The sequence below is a fragment of the Neofelis nebulosa genome, chromosome 7, assembly GCF_028018385.1.
Source record: "Neofelis nebulosa isolate mNeoNeb1 chromosome 7, mNeoNeb1.pri, whole genome shotgun sequence".
NCBI classification, from domain to species: domain Eukaryota; kingdom Metazoa; phylum Chordata; class Mammalia; order Carnivora; family Felidae; genus Neofelis; species Neofelis nebulosa.
This window is the reverse complement of record NC_080788.1, coordinates 103656817-103680733: the sequence shown is the minus strand read 5'-3', so window position 1 is coordinate 103680733 and position 23917 is coordinate 103656817. Positions and strand designations below refer to the sequence as shown.

At 38.6% G+C, this 23917-nt stretch overlaps 1 protein-coding gene across 12 annotated transcripts in view; it reads right to left on the bottom strand.

Moving 5' to 3' along the window:
• FBXO34 (F-box protein 34) overlaps positions 1 to 23917 on the bottom strand; it is an 89814-nt gene that overhangs the window by 9320 nt on the left and 56577 nt on the right. For 3 of the 12 annotated variants that reach the window (XM_058739113.1, XM_058739114.1, XM_058739115.1), the window contains exon 2: positions 22237 to 22318. The exons of 6 other annotated variants lie outside the window; for them this stretch is intronic. The gene's annotated coding sequence lies outside the window, so the exon portion shown is untranslated. Of the gene's footprint in view, positions 1 to 6427; positions 6539 to 13874; positions 14028 to 21395; positions 22124 to 22236; positions 22319 to 23917 lie in introns of those variants that run through there. 3 more of the 12 variants (XM_058739120.1, XM_058739116.1, XM_058739119.1) reach the window with 3 other exon arrangements.

Here is a 23917-nt window from a genome sequence, read left to right as displayed (position 1 = left end):
CCACACTGAGCATAGAGACTACTTAATAAAAACATATTTTTTTTTAATGATAAAGTGTGCCTAGCATTAAAAAAACACACACACTTGGGGCACTTGGGTGGCTCAGTCGGTTAAGCATACGACTTCGGCTCAGGTCATTATATCTCATTCATGGTTTGTGAGTTCAAGCCCCGCGTCAGGCTCTGTGCTGACAGCTCAAAGCCTGGAGACTGCTTCAGATTCTGTGTCTCCCTATCTCTCTGCCTCTCTTTCTCTCAAAAATAAATAAGTATTTTTTTTTTAAAACACACACACACAGGCCCAATTATGACACAAATGAGATTAAATAATTCTGACAGCATCTATTCAAAGAGATTTTTCTCTCAAACTAGGTCAGTTTTTCTTCAGTGCCACATAAAACCTCTACACATAACTGTGATGAATTAAAGCAGACACACCACATCACATACAAAGCCATACGAATCTATAAGTATGTAGAAACTACTTCCATGGCTGTTAAAGTAGAAAAAGTGCCAAGACTAGGAGGGTGTGGATACACGTGGAGGCAGAAGATAGTACTTCCCTTCATAATCCTCTAAGCACTGACAAAATGCATCCAACTCCCACTGAACGCCTTAACCAAAATATAAATAAATAAATAAATAAATAAATAAATAAATATAAACTAAACAAACTGTACATCAGAAAAGACAGTAGTTTTCAAACTGGGCTCCAAAATATTGCGGGAGGGAGTTCACTTCTTTCTTTCAAGGAACATTCTCTAAAGCCATTTCGTGGGACCTTGAACCTTTGCCTCAGGAGGGTTGGATGGTTAACTGTACACAACTTAATGGAAAAATCCTTTACTGTCTGTTAAAAGATACTGAGTAATACAGAGACTAGTCTTTGGAAGCACATGCATAGTTTTCCAGAATTCGCTGCTCACGGCTTTCATCATTCTTAGAATTCACAATCTTATTTAAATACAGCACATAGGGGCGCCTGGGTGGCTCAGTCGGTTGGGTGTCCAACTTCAGCTCAGGTCATGATTCACGGTCCGTGAGTTCGAGCCCCGCGTCGGGCTCTGTGCTGACAGCTCAGAGCCTGGAGCCTGTTTCGGATTCTGTGTCTCCCTCTCTCTCTGACCTTCCCCCATTCATGCTCTGTCTCTCTTTGTCTCAAAAATGAATAAACGTTAAATACATACATACATACATACATACATACATACATACATACATACATCACACAGCTCCATCATGATTATCTAATATAGATTCTATACCATGATTAAAGACCAAACAAAGCTAACTTCCCCAAAATAAAAGTTTATGATAAATTTGATGGGCCAATAAAGTATCTAAAACATACTGAAAGGAGTATTACAAGTTGGGAAGGGTAGCCACTACTTTCCTTTTCCATTGTGGTCACAACTGAAGCAACACCTAACAGTTTTACAGTGTACTGCAAAATACTGAATTAGTCATTAATTTACATGGATCCTCTACCCCCTCTTTTCTTGGACTAGGTAGGAAGGGGGACAGGAGGCTAAAGGAAAGAACACTTGCTCAGTCTATTTTGAATTATTAAATAACAGTTGGGGATACAGACAAACTGAAGTATTATGTTTTGTTAAACTTACCATGTTTAAATTAATCCAGTCAACAATGGTTTACAAAGTATTTTCCTATTGTTCCTGTGACATAATGCTAAACACTCATATAACTCTGGCGTATCACAATTTATTGCTACCTAAAACTGATGAGAAATCTACAGTTTTGTAGTTCCCACAAGAAAGAATATCAAAATCCAGCGAAACACATTTAAAAAGTTTAGTCCCCCCAAAATCATTGATATATATTGAAAAGTACATTGAGCATTACCAAGAAAATTTCACCTCTATAAATTTCAGACACTCAGCATTCCTGTTAAAACCCTCTTGCTTATTTTTCCTATTCTAATATTTCTTAAAGAAAACAAAGGAAAAGAAAATTTCTATCCTCTCGCATAGCAAAATGTCATTCCTTGAGTAAGCTTTTTTTTTTCACTTTGAAACCAGGCATTCTTCCATATATAAATGTAACATATTTTTAAAAGTTTATTTATTTATTTTGAGAGATAGAGAGCACAGGTGTGAGGGGGTACAGAGAGAGAAAGGGAGAGAGAGAATCCCAATCCCCACTGACAAGGCAGAGCCTAATGCAGGGCTCGAACTCACAAACCAGGAGATCATTAGCCAAGCCAAAACCAAGAATTGGACTCTTACTCAAATGAACCACCCAGGCACCCCATAAACTTAACATATTTTTTTAATGTTTCCTTATTTATTTTGAGAGAAACAGAAAGAGAGCACGTGCGCAAGCAGGGGAGGGACAGAGGGGAGTGGGGACAGTGGATCTGAAGTGGGCTCTGTGCTGATGGCAGAGAGCCTTACGCAGGGGTTGAACTCACTGTGAGATCATGACCTGAGCCAAAGTTCAATGCTTAACCACCTGAGCCATCCAGGCGCCCCAATTTAACATTATTTTTAAGGCAATATTTTCTTTAAGAGTAATGCAGTACTTTCAAAGAACTGATCAGAGCTTTAACATATAACCTCTTTGACCAAATGTAACTGGAACATAAAAATGTCATCTTTCCTAGGGAATAAACTGTTAAACATTCTAAGGCCAAGGTCAGCCACAAACACAGCTCAAAAATCCATTAGGTACCAAGTAATGTTTGATATGAAAAATCAGAGAACAGGGGCATCTGGGTGGCTCAGTTGGTTAAACAGCTGACTCATGATTTTGGCTCATGTCATGATCTCATGGTTTGTGAGTTCAAGCTCCACAGTGGGCTTTGCACTGAGTGTAGAGCCTGCTTTGGATCCTGTCTCCCTCTCTCTGCCCTCCGCCACTTGCTCACTCTCTCAAAAATAAGTGTTAAAAAAAAAAAAAAAAGAACTAATGTAAAAAAATAAAAGAAAAATCAGAGAATAGCATGAAATTCTGAGTGTAAATACAATACCACACTGCACATCTGCCGTGCATGGGGACTCAATCTTGAGCAAAGTACCAGCTAGCTGGGCACAGGCTGGCCCATTATAGGTACCTGAATTTAAAATAGGTTATTCCTCACAGGAAAGAAGAAAGAGGCAAAAAAGTAAAAATTCAGAGTAACAAATATTAATGCACCAAGCAAAAACAGCTTGCTTGCTGTATCAATGCAGACAAAAGATCTGGCAAAGGAAGACTTTGGTCAGCAACCCTGGGTAGGGGTGGAAGGGGTAGGGAAATTACTTCAGAAATAGGACCCAGGGTATTTACCAAAGAAATAAAGCCTGAGCCACAGTCCTGTGCCCAGCTGTTTAGTAATTACTCTTCCTTCTATCACATATCCCCTAGGATCTGTTGAACCAAGACTGAGGTGGCAATCTATGCAATGGCTGTTCAAAGTATTCTTTAAGAATTACCACTTATAAAGAAATGAGGCTTATTGTCAATCGAAACCGGAGAGGTTGCTGTTCTGGAGCCTGTTTTTTGAGTTTACCAAAGCCAATTCAAATCTTGGGAGTTAAGGGGTGCCTGGGTGGCTCAGTCAGTTAAGTGTTCAATGCTTGGTTTCAGCTCAGGTCATGATCTCACGGTTCACGAGTTTGAGCCCCACATGGGGCTTTGTGCTGACAGTGAGGAGGAGCCTGTTTGGATTCTGCCCCTCCCCTGCTTGCTCTATTAAAATAAATAAGTAAACTTTAAGAAAGTAAAAATAAATAAATCTTGGAGTTAAAACAGTATTTCCAGAGTGCCTGAGTGGCTCAGTCACTTAAGCGTCCAACTTCGGCTCAGGTCATGATCTCATAGTTCATGAGTTCGAGCCCCACATTGGGTTCTATGCTGACAGCTCAGAGCCTGGAGCCTGCTTCAGATTCTGTGTCTCCCTCTGTCCCCTTCCCTGCTCATGCTCTGTCTCTCTTGCTCTCTCAAAAATAAATATTTAAAATTTTTTTAAAAGAAAATGAGTATTTCCAAGGAGTAAATGTGAGAAATCTGTATTACCAAAAAAACCCCTCAATCATTAGGCACCAAGGAGCCCAAATTGTCATATTACTGGAGAAAAATCACAAACCAGGGCTTATGTACTTGTCTTAAATCTCATATAAAACTTCCTTGAGTACAGAGGGTATGTCTTCACTATTCTGCAGAATTTGACTAACCCTGGAATTCCTAAAGCCAAACAGGAAAGACAATGGTATACAAACAAGGTATAGAGACCTCTCACTTACAGGGTAAACTATGGACCTTCAGAACCAGCTTTACATAAATGCAGAATTTAACAAGTCGGAGGTTAAAAGAGCTCTTATATGTAAGTCCTATATTCTGAAATTCCTAGATGTATGTATTTACTTAACATGGTTGTAATCATATTATATATACAATGTTATGCTTTTTATCAGAAGTATTGTCCATGTTATTACATGGTCTTGAAACCCATCAAAACTGTTAATGTATAAGTGCCAGAATTTAATAAATATTCCCTCCAATCCTGGAGTTTCTAATGCAACTTTCATGCATGCATTCTCTTATGTATTTAAAGGTATGTCCTTAGAAGATTCCCAGAAGTGGAATTTCTGAGTCAGAGTTTGAGTATTTTTATGACTGGGTACATCTTGCTCAATCACTCCCCAAGTAGTGCTAATTTACCCTGGCACTACCAAGAAAATCATGCCAGTTTTATGGGCAAAAGTTGTGTTGTTTAAAGGGAAAGAAAGCAAGCAACGTAGACCTAGAGATAAAAAATAACAAAGAAGTAAGCACAGAATAATCTGTTTTCACTTCTAGAATAATAATAGCTCTAAAATGTTTACTATGTGCTAGGCACTGTTCAAAGCTCACAACCACCCCACCCCCAAAAAACCTAAGTGCATATTCTTACTAACCCTAATTGCAGGTGAAAAAAACCAAAGCAGAGGGAGGTTAAAAAAACTTGCCAAGATCACGCAAGCAAGCACATCAAGAAGCCTGGGTGTGCACAGTCAGGAATCAGAGGCTATCCTCTTACCTAGCACATTATGAAAAGAGGGAGTGCAGATGAGGAACACATGGATGAAGACTTCATCAGTAAGCTTAATCTCATTGTCATAAATAAAGACTGAGAAGTCTAACTGTGACAGGAAACAGAATTTGGGTTAAATTTTGGATGTTGAGTTTGATAACCAACTTAAAATTAATCTATTCATTTATTAAATACTTAACTTCCCTTTCAGTGTCAGACTAGACCCTGAGACTTCAGCATGAACAAAACTAACAATTCCTGAACGCATGGCAAACCTAAGAAATCTACACTGATCCTTTAGCTTTTCACTCATTTACAAACTTAAAAGTTTCCCATGTGCTGAGTCAAGTTAGCAACAAAGATAGACATCACTAAGATCACTCAAATTTTATTTCTGGCAAAGGGGAACTTCAAAAATTTAATGCAAATATGACAGTCTGGGCCACAGGCCTGAGTACAGATGATATTATCAGAGAATAAGGCTGGGTTGGAATGACTGTATACAGAAGAATACACAGGACAATACATACAGATATTATTCTGGTGTTGATTTATAATAGACTTATTTATTTACGACAATTAGTTTCAAAGAAAGAAAAATGGTAGAGAACAGATGAGATAAAATATAACCATAGGCAAGTGGAAAACTATGAAATGATAAAGAGTAAGACCAATATGAATAGGAATATTAATATATATCTAGATTTCAGAGGTCCTACCATCTCTTTCCAGTGCTAGACTACATGAAGCTAGACACAACACTTCGTCATTTCCCCAAAAATGCTTTGAGGCAAAGAGAAATAGTTACCCTTGCTATACTTTTTACTGACACTCAACTACTACTTCATCAGCAGCATATCGGTTTGCTAGAGCTACCATACAAAATACCACTAACTGTGTGGTTTAAACACAGAAAAGTTACTTTTCATAAGTCTGGAGTCTAAAAGTCCAAGATCAAGGGGATAGTGGGTTTGTTTTTTTCTGAGGCCTTTCTCCTTGGCTTGCAGAAGGCTGCCTTCTCATGGTGTCCTCACAGGATCTTTCCTCCGGACACACATGCCTTTGGTGTCTTTCTCTTGTGTGCAGAATTCTTTCTTTTAAAGACACCAATCAGATTAAATTAGGGCCCACCCTGTCTACCTTCTTTTAACTTAATCAACCTCTTTAGTTTTTAAGTTTATTTATTTTGAGAGACAGAGAGAGAGAGAGAGAGAGAGAGAGAGAGCGAGAGCGAGCATGAGTGGGGGAAGGACAGAGAGAGACGGAGAAAGAGAATCCCAAGTAGGCTCCACACTGTCAACACATGGAACCTAACGCAAGCCTCCGTCTCATGAACCATGTGATCGTGACCTGAGCAGAAATCACAGAGTCTGGATGCTTAATCAACTGAGCCACCCAGGCACCCCTTAATCACCTCTTTAAATGCCAGCTCTCCAAATTCAGTCACATTCCCAGGCACTGGGGATTAGCGCTTCAACATATGCAAAGGGAAGCAGCAGGCAATTCAGCCCCTAACAATGGGGTAAATGTAAGAATTCATGAGTTAAAGCTTAATGTTTTAAGATCATAAAAATAACCAGAAAGCCATTCTGATTTGATCTCCATACAACCCATATTTATTTAAGAGAACATTTCAAATCATTCAAGAACTCACTACTCCAAATAATTAACACCTGGACAACTGTCTTCTGTAAAACATGTCTGGAAGGGGAAAAATGTTATCACTCCTATTAAAATCTCATTAGTACAAAATACAATGGTTATTATTAACCTTTTTTGCAGCCACTATAAGCCCTTTAAAATTCTGATGAAAGAAAATGGATGCTCCCTGAGGAGGGAGCGTGGGGCAAGCTGAGGGCAAAATACAGGCTGGCACCACCCCACCTTCCAGGTGGAATAAGTGTGATAGTCCTCAGACACTCCTGGCTACCCAAGAACAAAGGAAAGGGCTTTAAGTGCTTGCCACGGTAACGTGGGGAACTAAGGCAAATGAAAAATTAAATTCCCTTACTGCCTAGAACCCACTGACAAGTCCTTGAAACCAGCAGTGACCTCCCTCTAGGAGCCTAGCTGTCTCAATGATGACACTTTGCTGGGGGCAAAAGAAGTTTAGCTTAACATTATCCCAACCTTGAGGATCCTGTAAGTCTATTTCCTGTATCTCAACTGCTCCACAATATATGCTGGCAATCATGCTCCAAACTTACGGCCTCCGGATAAACATCTGAAGGGTCTCATGACTGAGGTTTTACTAAACGGTAATAAATGGCATTTCCGTTGCAACAGCTAGCCCCTCAAGGTCCTGGAAACCTTGCTTCCAAAATTTCTTAGAGACTTACTCTATCCCTGACTCCCTCCCAACCTGAGGGTATATAATGAGTTACCTGTCATGACCCCAGGGCAGAAGCTCTTCCTGCCCACAGGTCCTGTTCCCATGCTTTAATAAAATCATCTTTTTGCACTAGAGAGGTCTTCAAGAATTCTTTCTTGGTCGTTGGCTCCGGACCCCCCACCACCACCCCCAAACTTCATCACTCCCTGAGGAAAGGACACATAGCCACAAAGTCTGGCATGATTATTGTTTCGGGAGATTCACAAACCACCTCCCTAAAGCTCATCAGGATCCATGGACTCAGGTTAAAGAGCACTGACCTAAAGGACCATTTATATCTAAATTAAAAACTAAGTCTATACCAAAATGGACCAAAACACTTGAAATTGAGATTATCTTGAAAAATACAGGATAGGGGCGCCTGGGTGGCGCAGTCGGTTAAGCGTCTGACTTCAGCCAGGTCACGATCTCGCGGTCTGTGAATTCGAGCCCCACGTCAGGCTCTGGGCTGATGGCTCGGAGCCTGGAGCTTGTTTCCAATTCTGTGTGTCTCCCTCTCTCTGCCCCTTCCCCGTTCATGCTCTGTCTCTCTCTGTCCCAAAAATAAATAAAAAACGTTGAAAAAAAATTTTTTTTAAAAAAGAAAAATACAGGATATATACAGTAACCATGTTTATATTTAGCTACTTGCCAAAGGATTGGAAGTAACTAATGATCAACCAAATAATATTAGAATAAATGTTAAGCCTATTAGCCAACACTAAAGGTGGGGAGAGGAGTGGAGAAGAAACATTACTTCAGAAAGTCTAAACTAAGAAAACCTACTGCAATTCAGCACAAAATCTTAGAATAAAAAAGAGACAAATAACAAGAGGTAGAAATCACTAACAAGTTTCTTGTTTACTGACAGAAGATCCATTATTTTCTACACACCAAAGTCATAGTCAACAAAGATAACATTATGTTGTGAAATTTCAAAACCTGGCTTGTCGTCTTCTCTCTGTATGCCTGACTGCTCTCAAAAAACAGCTTTGGATATGTTCAGACAATTGGGCAAAAGAGAAACTTCTGTTGAATTCACTATTCCACCTAGGGACGTACCTCTGTGGACAATTTTACTAAGGTGTAAACTCCCAAGGAAAGGAACACTTGTCTGCCTGATTTACCACTGCGCCTCTGGAGCCTCACTCAAAAATCATTTGTTGAATTCGAATGGATGCTATATTCTAGAGACAGCCTGAATGTGGAAGACAGGCTGAGAATGTAACATCCATCTCTACTGTACCAGCAGCTCAAATGGATCACTATAGTGTTGTGTTGGATCCAACACGATATGAAGTGGCAATATGGAGCCCCAGAAAATAAAAGTACTATTCATTAACGAGATTTCTTGTACCATTATTTCTAAAGAGATACCCCAAAAATAACTTGCTGGAGCTCCAGCTGGCAAACTGCTGAAAACCTTGAATTTTTATTTCCTGGTCGAGTACTTCAATTTCCCTTCTATGTCCATTTATATGATCCAAAGTCCAAGTTCATCTGTAAAGCAAACACACAAAATCCCCCACAGAAAAGTGAAAAACAGGTTTATTCCACTGTAGATGTATCTGAAGAATAAATTCAACTTCTTGGCTCTGAGCAGTAAGAGAGAAGTCAGCTCACCTCAAAAGCCCTGAGCTTGAACAAGAGCTGAAAAGAGTAAGAAGAAAGGCAGTACAATGTATGAGGGGAAAGAAATTAATTATCTGGTTGCTTTCTGATTTACTGAAGAAAAGCTCCTCTATTAAACTCACCAGATATTCTTATGAGCTTCACTGACCTGGCAAAATCACTAGGTCTTCAACTACTTTCTAGTGCACCAGCTTCAGATGCTTGCTTTAAACGAAATACCAATGAAGAAACTGGGTTTTTTCCCTAAATAAATCCTTTCCAGAAACAAAAATATTATCATGTTATAAATATTAGTAGGGGACTATTCGAAAAGTCCTTAAGGACACCAAGTGAGCCCCAGACTCCTTGATAACTCTCAAATGTAAAATGTAACAGCTGTGAAATGGGAAAACTGAACAAAATCAGATTACCTTCCAAGCCGCCCTTCTACAGTTATAAGAAAGAAAATTGCACAATTTAAAAACCAAGGTCTTCAGTAAGTAATACCAAAACTAACTGTACTAAGCAGACATATTTTAGACTTTATTGCTCCTGATTCCAAATCAAGCCCAGAAACAGTTTTAGAAAATTAAATGCCTAAGCTCATTAAAAAGAAAAAAATTACACAAGTAGGTAAAACTTTAAAACAGCAATTTATAGTATTATACAAGTAGGGAAGTACACACTCATTAGAATGCATATTCACCCCTCATACTTATCTCTAGCTGGGAAAAAACTGCTGGTAAGCACTCTAAGACAACTTCCTACCTAGATGAAACACATGGGTCTAAAGTTGCTCTGCAGTAGTCAGCTACCCAATAGAGTATACAGCACATCTCAACACCAAATTATGTACAGTACTATATTTTAATCACTGCTACAAAATCAAAATAAAATACACTTAAAGCCATTAAATGCCTTAAATTAGAATTTTATTTCGGGGGCACCTGGGTGGCTCAGTCTTGGTTTCAATTTAGGTCATGACCTCACGGTTCATGAGATCAAGCCACAGGTCGGGATCTAGGGCACTGACAGTGCAAAGTCTGCTTGGGATTCTCTCTCCCCCCCCCCCTTCTGTCCCTCCCCTGCATGCTCTCTCTCTTTCAAAATAAATAAACTTTTTTAAAAATGCTCAATCTCTGAAAAAATTATTTAAAAAATTTTTAAATTTTCTGATAGGTTTTGATTCAAAATAAATGGAAGGAATGATAGAAATAGATGTTACAATTTTCTAACTTTTACTGAATTAATGGATCTGGGCAAACCTGAAACACAGCACATGCTCCTGAGAGAGGAAAAGAAGGCATTTAAAAAAAAAAAAAAAAAAAAAATTCTAATCTGGTCAGTCCTTTAGAGCCAGCTACCAATTTATAGAAAACACAGGAGACAAAAATATATTACACATCTGAGGAATACAAACAGTAAAATCTAGCAGGGAAACTACACTACAGAACAAAATAAGGCTGGTTTCTTCAAGCAAATTCCAAGTTAGAAAGACAGACAGACTGGGGATGGGTGGGGTGTGTAGGCGGGGAGGCTATCCCATTAAAATAAACTTAACAAGGAGCGCCTCTTGCTGGCTCAGTCACTAGAGCATGTGACTTCTGACGTCAGGGTCTCCAGTTCAAGCACCATGTTGGGCGTTGAGCCTACTTAAAAAACAAACAAACAAAAAACCCTTAAGAAACCAGCCAAATATAATGGATGCTGAGTCAAATAGACATACTATAAAAATTAATATATATGTGTGTATATATGTATTTTTAAGTCCTTATCTGTTAGATATACATCTTAAAATCTTTTTAGAGTAAGTGATATGATAGTTGAGATTTCCTTCATAATACGGGACAGAAGAAATGGTTTGGAGTATAGATCAAATAAGATTGGCCATGAGATGATAAACTGTTAAAGCTGGATATGGCTAAGTGCAGGTTCGTAACTCTATTTCTACATTTTTGTACATAACAGAATTTTCTCATAATTACTGGTTTTTAAAAAGGGGAAATAATTGGAAGCATTTGGAAAACAATGGATGAATAAGCCTGGAAATGTTCATTATACACACACAGGGTGAAGCTGCATACAGTCTGATTTGGAGGAAAATGTGGTGGAGTTCAGTGGTTCCTGGGTAAAACAGCTCCACAGGACTCTTTGTAAGTCCCTCTCCACTAAGCCCCAGGCTATCTGATGTGTCACTCTTTCCGGGTTCAGACACCGGGCACCAACCAATATAAATTCTTCTCGCCCTACTCCACACTAGTTACTAAAAATTGAACAGGAAATAAATTAGAGAACAAAAAAATATATAAAAAAGAGAGACAAAAACAGAATCAAATAAAAAAGAACTAAAAGACAACAGTGATCAAGATCAATCAATCCATTTCTTAATTAAACAGATATGGCTTTCAATTCCCTCATTCTGTGACCTAAATGAGCAGTCTAATTATTAATAACTGAACCTGCCTTATGGATAAGTGCACTTAACTTTCATAACTTTAAAGATAAATATAAACATTTCAATAAATGCATAAGAAATTTTGCTATTTAAAGATACCTCATTGTAAATTCTTTTATAACAATACTCCCCCCCCCCCACATTCACCCATGGGGAAGGGAGAAATGATAGTATTAGTATTAAAATATTAATATTATTAACAACATAGCCATTGATATTTATTAAGCACATATAAACATTAATTTCATCTTCAGGACAACTGTATGAGATATATACAATTATTATTTATTCACATTTCACAAATGTGGAAACTGACCAATTAAAGTGTAATGAATATTTTTAAATAATTGGTTATACAAGCAGTTCATCTTAGAATATTAAATGATGGGTCTTTTTTTTTTTAAGTATTTATTTTGAGAGAGAGCATGAGCAGGGGAGAGGCAGAGAGAGATGGAGAGAGGGAGAATCCCAAGCAGGTTCCATGTGATTAATGCACAGAGCACGACTCAGGGCTCCAACTCAGGAAACCATGAGAACATGACCTGAGCCAAAATCAAGAGTCAGACACTTAACTGACTGAGCCACCCAGGTGCCCCGACAGGTCATTTTTTAAAATGTGCTTTATAACATTTTTAAACAAAGCTGTGTGTGTATACACACATATTGATATAAAAATAAATAGAAGAGTCAAAGGATTTGCTCAGAAGTCACCAAATCAGCTGTACAGGCCTTCCTAATTACAAGTTCAGTGTAATAATGATGCTATTTCTTAAACCCTCAAATCCCAGAGGTTCTCCATTCTTTAAAAGGAAAATTAAGTCATAAACCAAAGTCAGTTCAAGTTCATTTTAAAAGAAATGTTTCTTTTGCCCAGGAAATGGTCAAAGACTCAAAGATTAACTGAACATACACAGATCCAGGCTGAACAAAAAGCCAAAAGGAAAGCATTAGATACCATCTACTCCTTAAGGGCAGGGACCCTGTATGGTATTTTATAGATTCCCCCTATGAGATCAAGCACAGAATACTTTACACACAAGAAGAGCTCCATGATGGGAATGCAAGCTGGTGCAGCCACTCTGGAAAACAGGATGGAGATTCCTCAAAAAACTAAAAATAGAACTACCCTCCGACCCAGCATTTGCACTACTAGGTATTTATCCAAGGGATACAGGTGTACTGTTTCAAAGGGACACATGCACCCCCGTGTTTATAGCAGCACTATCTGCAATAGCCAAACTATGGAAAGAGCCCAAATGTCCATCGATGGATGAATGGATAAAGATGATATGGTATATATATACAATGGAGTATTACTCGGCAATCAAAAAGAATGAAATCTTGCCATTTGCAACTACGTGGGTGGAACTGGAGGGTATTGTGCTGAGTGAAATTAGAGAAAGACAAAAATCATATGACTTCACTCATATGAGGGTTTTAAGAGACAAAACAGATGAACATAAGGGAAGGGAAACAAAAATAATATAAAAACAGGGAGGGGGACAAAACATAAGAGACTCATAAATATGGAGAACAAACAGAAGGTTACTGGAGGAGGTGTGGGAGGGGGGGATGGGCTAAATGGATAAGGAGCACTAAGGAATCTACTCCTGAAATCATTGTTGCACTATATGCTAATTAATTTGGATGTAAATTTAAAAAACAATAAAATTTAAAAAATTAATTAAAAAAAAAAAAAAGAGCTCCACGAAAAGTAAACGCCAGGAACTATTCTGCAATAGCATCCCAGTCTCTCAAACCTCCATCAATCTGGCCTCCAAATAAAGGGGGAAATAATACTTAATAAACTCCTTTGACTCAAAATACCTACTCTTCATTGTCATGCAATCTACTAATGGACCCACCGGACTTGCTGGGTGGGAAAACCAGTTTGACAAGGCGATCACTGCCCTGCTCCAGAGACAACTTCATAAACTCAGTACCCAAATCCCCCCAAGACCTCCCACAAGGAAAAACTGTTTTACCCCATGACTTCCTTATAAAGTCTCAATATCCTCTGTCATCGAAAGTTGATAACACAATGGTTCTCAATCTTTCTTGAACTGCGGACACTTCAGAATCTCAGGAAAAGTCTAAGTCCTCTGCCCAAGAAAAAAGGCCAGGGCATGCACACAAACTATTCTGCACAGAATTCAGGGGAAATCTCAAGGCTTCTGATTAACAGCTCCTGTCTTAGTTCTTCCTTGTATCTCTCCTTTTACCATCACAGGGACTGTTTAACCTTTCTTCCCTACCTGTTACCATCTTTATCATTTACTCACTGTACTACTACTGTAGTACATTGTACAACTACAGAAACTGCTTACCCAGCTGGGCCCCTCCTGCCTGGGTCTCATCCACTGCCCCACCCTCACCCAGCAGTATTAAGGAATAGCTACTATATGCCTCCCATGGGACACTTACCTTGGTCTATCTTGTCTTCCTCTCCCCTACTATACTGTAAACTGAAAGTTATAAGTAATCATACTCCTTTCTGTAGCTCTCACAGAGCATGTAGCACAGGGCCTTCCTTGCACCTGGCAAGTGTTCATTAGAGTGAATCAATGTCAAATGGAAATCTTTCTTTTAAAAGATCAGCAACCATCTTTTAAATGGAACATGGGAGTGCCTGACTAATCGATACTTGGGCAGACCAGGAAGTTGATACAACTAAACAACTCCACCCACCACTTCCTGACCTAGTGCACTGCTAGCTCAGTGATGGGAGGTGGAAGAAGTGGAGATGCTCTCCAGGTCATGGTCACTTTTAATCTTCATTACTTTTCTGCAAAGCAAAACACAGTTTGGCTTGAGTAGCCACTTTTTTCCAGCACCCTACTTACCTAAAAATTTCTATGCAATGCCGGATTTTAAAGAAAATCCTACTCACCAGCCATGTGCAAACAAATACTTCCACAAAAGTTTTCCAACTTAATACTGTCAGTTTAAGTAGAGGAAAAACAACTTTCACGTTGCTAATAACCTCCACGACAGAACAATCTAGATAAGCAGACATTCAGCTATGAGTTAGGCAACATCCTTCTCATTTTCAAAGCCCCAAACCACATCCTTTAAATACTAAAATATACAGACATGAAGTCCCAACAAGAAATACTGTAAAGTCTCCCCATGGTTCTTTACTATATTAAACACAGCTGTCCAGGGTCATGTTTACATAGATTTTTTTTTTAATGCCAAACCAACATCAGTGCTAAAATATTTCTGATAAACAGACTCCTACACACCCAAACTAGAAAGGAAAAGGGCACCAAGAAGTTTAAAAATACTTTCATCTTTAAGGGCAATAAAAACACAAACTGGGTCCTATTATCATGTTTTGGTCATTTTGGTGTAACAGTTATATATATTTATTTCAAAGCCACAATGCTTTATTAATTACTTTAATAGAAAATCTTAACTTCCCTGGTTCTTTCTAAATCAATTACAAAGTATGCAGAGTTCACACCCAGAACCCTTAGGTACTTCAATTTAATAAACCAAACCACAAATGAGAACCTGATACCAAGATCAGATTTCACTGCTGGGTTAATAGGTGGCAAAACCGTACATACCAAACAGCAAAGCCAAACACACTAAGAGTTAAGAAATGATACAAAACTACATCACCCCCAAATTTCTACCAATAAGCCTATTCCTCTCATACTGCCAATCTTATAGAAACAGACTATTAGTACAATAAAGTAACCAATCATAATTCACAAACTGCTGGAATTTGTGACTTGTGGGTCTAACTCTTGTCAGCCTCTAAGCAGGATCCTACTCCCTAGGAAAGGTGGTCTTATAAGCTAATAAATTGTAGCCACTGGAAAAATAAAACAAGTATCTTCCCTAAACATACCAGCACCTGAGCTGTAAGAAATGTTTTGTATCTACAAAGCACTTTTGCAAACATCTCATCTGCCCTCTTTCTGTTCCTCAGATCATTTGCATCTTGGTTGTGTACAAAGGTATCAGCTGCTCCTTCTTTCTTTCCTCTCCAGTCTCCATATGCCTATTCCCCCATGCTCATGTCACCACAAACCTATATATAACCTTAATGTTTTTGTATTGAAGTCTGCAACCATTGTGCAGAAAGGAGATAAAAGCTCAAAAACTGAAACCTGCTCAAGATCAAGTAGGGATGTAGCCATAACTTCAAAGGTCAACATTTTCTGATACACTACAAGCTCAAAACACTACATTTTAAGTTATAAAAGATTAAGGGGCACCTGGGTGGCTCAGCTGGTTAAGGATCTGACTACTGGTTTGGGCTCAGGTCATGATCTCATGGCCTGCCTTAGGCTCCACACTGGGCATGGAGCCTGCTTGAAGTTCTCTCTCTTTCTCTCCCTCAGCCCTTCTCTCTCTCTCTCTCTCTCTCTCTCTCTCTCTCTCTCTCTCTCTCTCTTAAAATAAGATTCAAACAAAGAGGTACACCAAGTTCTCCTTATGAAAACACTTTACTGGGGCGCCTGGGTGGCGCAGTCGGTTAAGCGTCCGACTTCAGCCAGGTCACAATCTCGCGGTCCGTGAGTTCGAGCCCCGCGTCAGGCTCTGGGCTGATGGCTCGGAGCCTGGAGCCTGTTTCCGATTCTGTGTCTCCCTCTCTCTCTGCCCCTCCCCCGTTCATGCTCTGTCTCTCTCTGTCCCAAAAATAAAAATAAAAAACATTAAAAAAAAAAAAAAAAATTTAAAAAAAAAAAAAAAAAAAAAAGAAAACACTTTACAATATATGTTACTTCAGGAACTGACACTTAGTCCCATCATGTATTAAACATTTCCAACTTTTAGAAAGCATAGTAAAAGACAATCTGAGAAAGAGATTTTTTTTTTAATTTTTTAATTTTAAAATTAAAAAATGTTTTCTTTGTATCCAAGAAGCCTTCTACAGTGATTAGCAAAGAACCAAACATTACCCAGAAGCAAACCAGAAGCCAACCTGCATTACCTGGGATCTTACAGACAGGTGACAGTGCTAGACCTAATTTCATGCAGAGGCAGATCCTTTACATCAGTCATTCAGTGTTTCATATAACAACGCCCTCAAGGAGAATAACATTTACTATAATTCTTATTTCTACTCTGAGTGGGATGTAGAAGTGAGAAAAATATTAAATACCCAAGGATAATCAAATAGGAAGTTCTTCAGTTCCTGAATTCATGTGGAAAATAATTATTGAACACCTACAGACATGCTCCAAGGTGCCTGAAACCCTGATTTAATGAAGGAAAAATGAAAGCTAAACAATGAACAAAGGTTTCAGCAGCAGCTCAAATGTAAAAAAGTAGAGAAGATGAGTTATCACAGTATCTTTAAAATGTGACAAACACGGGGTGCCTGGGGGGCTCAGTTGATTGAGCATCTAACTTTAGTTCAAGTCATGATCCCACAGCTTGTGAATTCCAGCCCCGTGTCAGGCTCTGTGCTGACAGCTCAGAGCCTGGAGCCTGCTTCGGATTCTGTGTCTCCCTCTCTGTCTGCCCCAACCCACTCGCATTCTGTCTCTGTCTCTCTCAAAAATAAATAAACATTAAAAAAAAATTTTTTTTTAAATGTGACAAACACAACAGAATTTGCAGAGTGAATGGCAGCACTTATACTGTAAGCATCAATTTAGTTTTCAAACTTTATTCAAAATAGTATCAAAATAATATGAAACTAAATAGCATATTAAAGTATATTAATAAAGTATAAAGTATATTAAATAGTTTATAGTTGTATAAGAACTAGAAGCATACAGGGTTTACTAGTTTTGTTCATACATATTTAACTACATAACAATGCAACGTAAAAATGTTTTAGTTCTATATATATTAAAGGGTCTTGGGGCGCCTGGGTGGCTCAGTCGGTTAAGCGGCCGACTTCGGCTCAGGTCATGATCTCACGGTTCGTGAGTTTGAGCCCCGCATCTGGCTCTGTGCTGACAGCTCAGAGCCTGGAGCCTGTTTCGGATTCTGTGTCTCCCTCTCTCTGACCCTCCCCCGTTCATGCTCTGTCTCTCTCTGTCTCAAAAATAAATAAACGTTAAAAAAAAAAAAAAAGTTAAAAAAAAAAAGGGTCTTAATGAATTTCTTCCTTTGGATGATTCACATGTTACTCAAATTTACAAAATAATACTCCAGACCAGAAATTATTTAGTGCGAGAGAAGATGAGAGCAGCACAGGAAAAACTATTAATATATTTATAATATAAGTGCATACCACAGAGATTTGATTAAAACTACACAGATGGTAGAGATTTTTGGACCCACTCTCATCTAAATCTGCAACACTAGCATTACACTCAAATTGCAACTACTGGGACACCTGGCTGGCTCATTCCTTAGAATATGAGACTCTTGTTCTCAGGATGTGAGGTCAAGCTTCATGTTGGGTATAGAGTCCTAATTAAAAAAATTAAAAAACAATAAATTGCAACTATCCTGTGGGGGGGCCTAAAGAGACCAGGCCTTTCCTACCTTTGGGAATTTTCTTCCGTTTCACAAGTATAAAATAATTTCCAGCCTCTAATTTGAACATTCAAGCAATCATTACTCCTATTCAAATCTCACAGTTTGTGAGCGAAGGTACCAACTAGATCTTTTCTTCACTCAGTATTTACTAAGCATCTACTATGTACCAGGCACTCTTCCAAAGATTAGCGATACAGCAGTGAGCTAAATATAAAAGTATTCGTCTTCATCAGATATACATTCTAGCTGGGAAGCAGACTAATAAAGCATATGGTACATGAAAGGTCTTTATGGAAAGAAAAAGAAGTATGGAGCATATATATCATATATAAAAAATATATCTAAAGCATAAGATTTTGGAAAGCTATTTTACAGTCAACCATATCATGAAACAATTTTTTTTTAGTAAATAAAACTCATTAGAAAGAATATGAGTGCCCTTTTCTATGACAAATCTAGAAATGGAATACAAACATCAGGATAATTGAAACACAATGTCACATAAAGCAAAGTCTTTTAGGAAATGAATCTGATCCTGCTTTGTGCACAAACCATTCCTGAAATACCCTAGATTTGAAGCAAATTTTAGAAGATTTATGGAAACACATACAAAAAGCCTTAAAAGTGAGTTTAAGACAATACAAGGGAAAGGAAATATAAAAATCAAGAGATTATTATTTAGGTCACTCACTGTTAGCATAAGTGTATAGTATTTCCTAAGTTTTTATCACTAAAACTAAATTTGATATAAAGAGAAAAGTGATGTCATGGCTATCCGAGGCAACTCAGCTGTAAGTTGCTTGCACGATTACAGGAAACACACAAATCAAAACTACAGATAAATGCCTTCTACAGGTTCTCATTTGGAAAGATGGCAAGGGGAAAAGAGAAACATCAGAAGAGGAACAAAAAACAGGCAAATCCAACAGGAAAAACACGATCTTTGAACTTAACATGAAAACAAAGGCCAGCCATAAGGTAAAGAAAAGCAGTACTGAAATTAACGTTTTTCCTAGCAAGAACCTAGAAAAATAGGCAATGGGAAGGCTCAAGAGGCAAATTTTATCAGAAAAAAACAAATTATTGTGAAGTTTTCTTTTTGGTCTTAAACAAGTACTTTAATTCCCAAAGACCCCTTAAAAAAAAAGTTGCACAAGGAATTAGCTGAAGATCAGAAGAGTATGAATACCTAGGAAGTTAAAATCCATTTGGTTATATCAGCTGAAGAAAGTAACTAAAGTTGATTAGGCTTTAAGGAGGAGCTTAAAAAATTTTTAAGCCATGTTTGTTGCGCCTTTAGGAAAGTGTAGGTAAGGGTGCTGAATCTTCTTGTAGTGAGCAAGTTCTTTGGTTCTTAAGGGGATTATAATCAGTTGTGGGTCAAAAACTGTACATCAAGATTCATCACAGCTTGGATGAATTCTTTCTTAGGTTATTCTTCTTTCTTCTATTAAAAAAAGTTTTAATTCTATCCCACTATCACATTTCTATCCACATCCCACAAATCCAGAAACAAAATTCATTGACTCTCCAAAATAATATTGAGTAGAAAGTTAAAATTTTAGGGGCTGCCTGGCTGGCTCAGTCAGAAGAGCATGCAACTTTTGATCTCGGGGTTGTGAGTTCGAGCCCCACACTGGGTATAGAGATTACTAGAAAATCATAATCATAACAATAATAATAAATTTTAACAAAGTTAAAATTTTAGAAAGAGAATGATTCAAAAGTATCAAGAAACATCAGACTTGGTTAAAAATCCTTTAAGATCATCCAACTTCCTGGGCGTCTGGGTGGCTCAGTCGGTTAATTGTCTGGTTCTTGGTTTTAGCTCAGGTCATGATCTCATGATTCATGGGTTCGAGCCCCGCACAGGGCTCTGTGCTGTACAATCAGGCTCTGTGCTGTCAGCACAGAGAAGGGATTCTCTCCTTCTCTCTCTGCCCTTCCGCCTCTCACTCACTCTCAAAATAAACTTAAAAATTTTTAATTAAAAAAAAAAAAATCACCCAATCCTGTTATTTCATGCTCAAAACAAAACAAAAACAAAGAAAGTGTAATGTTTATTTGGTTTCTTGAACAGAACTTCCTTATTGTGGGAAATACAAAGTCTGAGAATCAAAGAATCACGAGATGACCACCTACCCATGTGTTCATACATTGGTGGAGGACCAGAAAACACACTTTTATCATTCAATTCTTAAGCTGACAGGGTTCCAAAGGCTAGCTTATACTAAAAATTCACGTAAATTTATTAAGTCATAATGAAGATCAAAATTCCAATTTCAGAAACTGGAATACCTAAGTTCTCCATTCATATTGTTTCCTCTCCTGGTATCAACATTATTAAACCAGAAGGTTTGGGTTACACATGAAAAAAAGCAAAGAAAGAAGAATAACCTAAGAAAGAATTCAACCAAGCTATGATGAATCTTACAGTTTTTGACCCACACTGATTATAATCCCCTTAAGAACCAAAGAACTTGCTCACTACAAGAAGATTCAGCACCCTTACCTACACTTTCCTAAAGGCGCAACAAACATGGCTTAAAAATTTTTTAAGCTCCTCCTTAAAGCCTAATCAACTTTAGTTACTTTCTTCAGCTGATATAACCAAATGGATTTTAACTTCCTAGGTATTCATACTCTTCTGATCTTCAGCTAATTCCCTTAACTGTTCTAATCTCTCTAGCTGCTCACTTACTAAACCACAAAGTTCCTTCTGAGGATGTCTCACTGCATCTATCACTACCCCCAGCTCTTCCTAATTTTCTGAGTCTCCGTATCTCAAAGCTGAATAGTATACTCCCTTCAAAGAGAAGAATCTGGGGCGCCTGGGTGGCTCAGTCTGTTAAGCATCCAACTCGATTTTGGCTTGGGTTATGATCCCACAGCATGGGATCAGGGTGGGATGAACCCCAAGTTGGGCTCCGCCCTGGGCATGGAGCATGCTTGGGATTCTCTCCTCCCCCTCTCTTCTGCCCCTCTCCCTCACTCATGTATGCACTCTCTCTTTCTCTCTCCCTCTCTTGTGGGGCTCAATCCCATGACCTATAATCAACACCTATGCTGAAACCCAAAGAGTCAGATGTGCAAATGACTGAGCCACCCAGGAGCCCCCAAAATAAACTGCTTTTCAAAGACATTTTCTCAAATCTCCCTCAGCCCCTTCCTGGGCCTCCAAGCAATGATTCTCTAGTTTTCATGGCAGATTCTTATCCCCACCCCCTCAATCTCCCATCCCCACCTCCAGGAACTTTTAATTAAGTACAATCAATTCTGCTATATGGGATTGACAGATATATTGGGGAACAACTTGAATAGAATGTGAATTTTGTGTTTGCTTATGTATGATTTCTACTGTGAGAAACACTGAATGTACATTCAAAACTGCACTCAGCTTATCCCAGCTGTATAGAAATATAAAAAACACAAGCACACATCTCAAACATTTTAGCAAAATTTTTTTTAAAAAAACATGTCAAGGATACACACCAACCGTACTGTTTTCCTGGAAATTTTCAGATACATTGCAGCAACATGCGTGAGTTCACGGAGACATCCCAGGCTCCTCAGATAGTCTAGACTGGGAACTGGCTAAGTGTTCCACCCAAGTCTAATGGCTCTAAATTCAACTTACATGCTATACCAAGTGGCCACCCAAACCTGTCTCTCCAGGACTCCAAGTTTATACACTGACTATTCAAAATCTCCACCTAGATGTCTAATAAGCTAGCAAGCATCTCAAACTCAACATGTCCAAAATCAAAATCCTGACTCCCTGTGCACGTTCCACCACCACCCTCCCAAAATCTTCCCCATTTTAGTAATCAACAAACCCATTTTTCCAATTTCCAAAGCCAAAAACCTTGAGTCATCCTTGACCCCCTTTTTCCCCTCACTAACCACATCAGGAATTCCCACTGGCTCTACCTTCAAAATATACTCAGAATCCAACTACATCTGACCCTTGAACAACAGCGGGGATTAGGGGCACAGACACCTCCCCATCCCCATGCAGTCAAAAATCCGAATTATAAGTTCTGACTCCCCCAAAACTTAATAGCCTACTACTGTCTGGAAGCCTTACTGATAACATAAACAGTTGTTTAGCACATACTTTGTATGTTACATGCATTATATTCTGCATTCCTACAATAAAGCTAGAGAAAAGAAAATATGAAAAAAAGCATAAGGAAAATACATCTACAGTACTGTACTATAAAAAAATCCATGTAAGTGGACCCAAGCAGTTCAAACCCATGTTGTTCAAGAGTCAGCTTGTGCCATTCACCACCTCCACTGCTAATACTCTGTTCTAACCACAATTTCTCACCTGCATTAGTCTCCCATTAGTCCTTGAATTCTATTCTTGCTCTCCACATGGTCTACTCTCAAACTCAGCAACCAGTATAATCCTATAAGGAAAAAGAAAAGCTCATCATATTTTTTTCTGTGCCACACCCTTGTTAAAAAGAAAACCACAGGCCCAAAATGGCATCACTTGGGGGGGCACCTGGGTGGCTCAGTCAATTAAGCATCTGACTTCAGCCCAGGTCATGATCTCATGATCTCACAGTTAAATGGTTCAAGCCCCACATTGGGCTCTGTGCTGACAGCTCACAGCCTGGAGCCCACTTCAGATTCTGTGTCTGTCTGTCTGTCTGTCTGTCTCTCTCTCTCTCTCTCTCTCTCTCTCTGCCCTTGCCCTGTTCCTGCTCTCTCTCTCTCAAAAATAAATAAACATTAAAATTTTTTTAAAGATTACATAGTCCTCTATATTTTACTAGCTACCTGAAAATTCAGTTTTATTGTTGACATCCTCTAAAATCATAGTAGGTATTTCAGACAACAAATCCTAATGTATTCTTTTTCTCTTTCCACCAACCTTCTCCCCAGGACTTAGCTTTAAATACAGCTTTAAACACATTTAAGGAAAATCTCTTGAGATTTAGGTTCCAAACAACCTTGTCTCATAGCAAGATCTAACACCATGCACTTCAAAATCTAAGCATGCCTACTTAAACCAAAGATTACCTGTGACCCAAACCCACACTATTTGGCCAAACCTAAAAATCACTTTTTACCTTTGCCTCATTCAATTCCCTCGTCCTCCTGACCTTCGCTACCAGCTGTCTTCAATGTGGGGGGATTATGAATTGATGAGCTTTTAATAGGAAGCTATTTGGTTATTCTTAGGCAGAAAGTAAAGTCCATCTGGGTTTGTTTTGGAGTCTCTGTGATGTGACAGAACCTCAACTAGGGATTTTACTTCTTCTATAAACTATTTCATCTGCGACTTGTGTATACTGAGGATGTTTAGACACACCTTAAGCAGGCCTGGTGTCTCGTCTACAAAAGTATTTGGATTGTCTTAGGTCCTTCTGAAAAGCAATGGACCAGCATCCTGCCCCACTTCAAGAACGAGTTGGCTCCTTGTTACTATGGTGATGAACACCCTGTGAACAGAGGTAATTTGCCACTTGCTGAAATTCAAAGCATTCTGTAGCATTGTTTTTTATCAGGAACAAGGTGGGAGGAGCAGCAGAACCAATTATGGAGTATATTTATAAACACTTAAAGGAGTGTGTTACTGTATTCTGAATAACAAGATTTTAAATTGTTTAGTTTACAGGAAAAAATGAAGGAAATAAGAGGACTGAAGAAAAGAAACATGTTGACCTACATCCTAACACGTACAGCTATGCATCATTGTTGAACCTGGCACTACAGCTTTTCCAAAATAGAGTTCTTAGACTGGTTTTCAGATTGGTCGCACATACACAATATATATTAGTTTTCTCACCAGCATTTAGTCTCCTATTAGTCTCCTGCTAGTGTGTTTTGTGTATGTGTGACCAACCAACAGTCTGGAAGGGAAGAAAAATCCACTCAAGTAACAAGGTATCAACCAAGTAGGGTAAGAACAATGCTTCTGAAACACTAACAGTTAAAGGAAAGAAATTATATCTCAATAAATTCTTAAAAGTCACACTCAGGGGCACCTAGGTGGCTCA